This window comes from Sinocyclocheilus rhinocerous, unplaced genomic scaffold (assembly GCF_001515625.1).
Source record: "Sinocyclocheilus rhinocerous isolate Xijiao unplaced genomic scaffold, SAMN03320098_v1.1 scaffold486, whole genome shotgun sequence".
Lineage (NCBI taxonomy): Eukaryota > Metazoa > Chordata > Actinopteri > Cypriniformes > Cyprinidae > Sinocyclocheilus > Sinocyclocheilus rhinocerous.
In genome coordinates, this window is record NW_015661373.1 from 63,357 (window position 1) to 67,587 (window position 4,231).

At 32.3% G+C, this 4,231-nt stretch overlaps 1 long non-coding RNA gene across 1 annotated transcript; it reads left to right on the forward strand.

Annotated features, from left to right (window-relative positions):
- Window positions 1–1,265: 1,265 nt before the first annotated feature.
- LOC107726291 (uncharacterized) lies at window positions 1,266–2,993 on the forward strand. The gene is made up of 4 exons (XR_001638253.1): window positions 1,266–1,344; window positions 1,576–1,712; window positions 2,484–2,576; window positions 2,686–2,993. It is a non-coding gene; the product is annotated as an uncharacterized LOC107726291 (long non-coding RNA).
- The last annotated feature ends 1,238 nt before the right edge of the window (window positions 2,994–4,231 follow it).

A 4,231-nucleotide genomic window follows, 5' to 3' on the forward strand; every position in this document is an offset into this window, starting at 1 on the left:
ACCCTCCTTTTTTATAACATGTATACAGTATGTTTTACATACTGTGTATACTGTCTTAAAAGAACTTCACTTTTTGTCTATAATATCAAGGATAGATGTCTAGGTTGTTTTTAAAGCTCCTTATGTCTGTTTATGTTCTTTCATATGCCATATGAGCAGGAATAGCGGAGAGTGTGTTTGTTGTGTATTGTGTTATTGTGCTATATGGAAGGTTGAAACAGGTAGCCATTATTTTATTAGACACTCAGGCTTTTCCCCCTTCAAATTCTCATGTTTAAAACCAGCTTTCAAATAAGTGAATATATTTATTCTATTTTAATATATTTATTACTATATTCTTTATAGTAATTTATTATATGTTTTTGCCGTTTTAAATAATGTTCTATTTAAGGTGCATTATAATTTATGTTTATATAAAATTAATATCCGTCTAACATTTTATTATGAGCCGGTGTTCATGGCTCATATTGCTTGATTGTCAAACCATTTATCAAAGAACATCCATTACAGGACCTACTGCTCAAACATATGCTGACAGATAGTATCTCTGAACAAGGTCACTCCTCTTTATACATACTTGACTTTAAAAGCTTTAAAAGCTCGACATATGTGAATAATATAAAATGTGAGGCTCTGTTATTTGTTTCAGAAGGATGGCATGGCATAAATAGCTTGTAGATAATCGAATGCAACTTCATTATTTACTAGTACACTCAAAAAAATGAAATGTGGCTGCTGTTGGTCCAAAGAATGTAACTACGTTTGAATTAAATAATTCCCTTACGTTTGTGTATTAAAATTAAAAGAGTTGTGTTGACCAAATTAGAAAAAGTAATATTTCAAATTTACACAGTTCACTTAAGTAAAGTGAATGAAATGGAGTTGAGTTGCTTCTGCAGTACCGCACTTTGGTCAGCAGGTGGAGTAATATCTGCACATGCGCAGATGTACAGCACATTCAAAGATCACTCTTCAGCGATCGGCGCCATTTTTGAATCAGACGAAGATCACAGTGCCAAACGAGGAACGTTTTCTTTATGTAGAAACACAGGTGAGATATTTTACTTTTTATGCATATATATTGAGGCTGTCATTTTATTAGAATGGTTAATCGCGCATAATCTCATGTTTTGTATGGGATTTTCATGAAGACACTTAAATAAGCTTGTTTGTTAGGTCATTCAACACATACTAAATAGGAGTTGGCAGTGTTTTATATTATTATTATTATTAGGTGACTCACACCTTTTTTTCCAACCTTTAGAGTCCTTCATGTGGCTGTGCAGAGATTGTGGTTCCTCTCACACATCCAGATCAAATCCAGCACTCTTTATAGAGCAAGAGGTAAGTCAATGTAATGTCAGCTATGATGAATTACTTGGGTATTTTTGTAATTCTAAATTATGTATTTAAGTTTAGATGTAATTCAGATTTGTGTTAATTTGTAATAATTTTGTATGTAATCTGTAAGTGCTGGTAAAGGAATACTATGATTGTTGGTGTATAATATTATTTTAAGGTTTGTCCCAAATTTATCAGCAGCCAACCTGATTTGTCCTTTTAAAACTGTATTAGGTATCTGTGAAATTCAGTTGGATTACAACAATCCCTTTGGTCTCCAAATATATGGGTCAGCTTGATCATTTCTCAAACCAAAGAAAGGAGCAGCAGCAGCACAGAAGATCACAAACATCCTGTCAGTTATGGCTCAGGTATGTTATCTAAATTCACTGTCATTTTAAATCTGACAATAATTCATAATAGGTTAAAATAATATTTCACCCAAAGATGAAAATTCGGTCATCATTTACTCAGCCTCATGTCGTTGAACCTCTTACATCTTTTTTGTTGTTGTTGTTGTTGCCTGAACTAAAATGATGCATTTTGGCCAATTTGTCCTGCTCTTTTTTTTTGTGTGTGTACACAATAAAAGTCAATGGTGAATTCCTGTTCTGAATCTTCAAATGTAACATGTAATTGTTTGATGCTTTTGAAGCTTCAGAAGAGAAACTCACCCTTGACTGTCATTTTATCATCAGAAATGAGCATGACAAACTAAACAAATTTAGCATTTTATTTAAGGGAGTCTAAAAGATAAAACAACTGATAATGATTTTCTTTTGGTGAATTATCCCTTTAAAGCCTGGAGTATATACAGCATATGCTAAAATGTTCATATGTGCATAATTCATACTGTTTTAATTTCAGGGCTTGTTTGTAGCTTTATCATATTTCTCAGCAGCAGAGTTGTGTTTTTGCACCTACAATTGGAGCAACTCTGACATCCAAGATTCCCATAGCAAAGTTTCTGATTTAGGAACATTTGTTGGGTTTTCTTGTACTGGTTCCCAGGATTGAAAATTTGAGTTTTGTAGAAACAACACAGTTGAATGATCTGTATAATACTACTTAAAATGTTAGATGTACAGTAACAAGTCTAAAAAGTCAAGTGCTAACTAATGCTGTTCATTTTACATATTCAGAATGTCTCCATCGGCAAAAAATGTGAATGCATCCTGAAAGCCCTGGCTGTCTGCCTGAAGGAAGACCCCTCAAACCTTGTGAAGGAGTACATGGTAAGTTATTTACCTTTTTCATTAAAACCTAGTGTATGTTTCTCCAAAACCAACTTCTTTGACCCTTGATCTGTTGGTAATTGTTTCTTTTTGTACTTGACATTTTTAGAATGTTGAACATGCTGAAGCCCTAACCTCAACGCGCAACACCACGCTGGGAATCTATGTCATCATACAGATGCTACAGACCTTTACGAATAATGTTGTACTGTTGGCTGTTGCAGTACATTTGTTTTTCGGTACTGAACATGTTACATTCCTTTCAACGTTGGTCTTGCTTTGAATAATTGATGCATTTTCATTACAAAAGAAGACTATTTTGTAAATCCTACCTAAAATCCATGCTTTTATTTTTTATTAGTATGCTTTTTTACACTTTTCTTGTAATAAGATAAGATAACTGATTAAAAAAGTGAAGGCAGTCTTTAGATTTTGTACAAATTATTCTTCTTGGAAACATTTGTAAAAGTTGTAAAAAAATGTTGAATGTATTTATTGAATAAACTCAATGAAACTGTATTATTTGTTTTGATTGAATGTGACCATATTAATTTTAGAATAATTGAACTTGATTAACTTAATAGATTAAAACGAAGTCAAGAATGTTAAGTTGATTCAACTAAACAACATTGTATTAACTTTATGTAATTAACTTAAGTTCACTAAAATCAATATTGTTACTTAAATGCAACCTAACTCAGTTACGTGGAACCTGTTGACATAAAAAAGTTAAGTAAGGCCAACATATCATTTTTTGAGTGTTCAGTATGCCAATAGTAAATCATAAACCATGTTATATATTTCTTTGCATGTCAATTTTCTTGTTATCTAAGCATCAAGAAAGCTATGGTGTCTAATTTGAATATGCTCTGTAAATGATTATTTGCTATATTGGGGAACTATGGGGGTTTTGCCTGAGGGTGTATAAGTGCAACAAAGAAAATTAGAGTTTGTTTACACCAGTTGTAATAAGCTCCGGGGTACGTGGAGAGAAAGACAGACATAAATTAAGAGGATGAGAGATATCCTGACATCCTAACTTTTATTCTAACAACCTAACAATTATTCTAATCCATTATTTCACAGAAGTGCAATGATCCGTTGGTGAGTAATTGGTGAGTTCATGTAAGATATTGTTATTATTATTTCTTTTTCCCTCTGATAAGACAGAGTAGGTGACTTTCAATGCACATTCATTTTACCTGAATATTTTTATGTCATGTCATTCTCTTTTTAAATTACCATGGCATTGATGTTCACCAGCAAAGACGTGGATTTAAAATAAAAGGAAGCATAAAAATCCCTGACAATTAAGCGAGAGACTGACTTGACAGTACAACAACATCTGGAGCCTGCTCTAAAAAAATAGCTCAAATATACATTCAAAGACAAACATCCATCAAAACTGAAGGAGATTGAAAGGGCTGAGACTACTTGTTTTAGTGTTTCCTTCTATATAGTCAAAGCTGTAACTAACAAAATCATTCTAAAATTGCTGTTTTTTTTTAAAACTAAATTGAAATTCAGTTTGACATTAAAATGGTGTCTGGTCCTTCAAAAGATGTTTTCCGCTATGTTATTGGTCCATTATAAGTTATATGATTTTTTTTGTTTGTTTGTTTGTTTGTTTCTTTCTTTCTTTCTTTCTTTCTTTC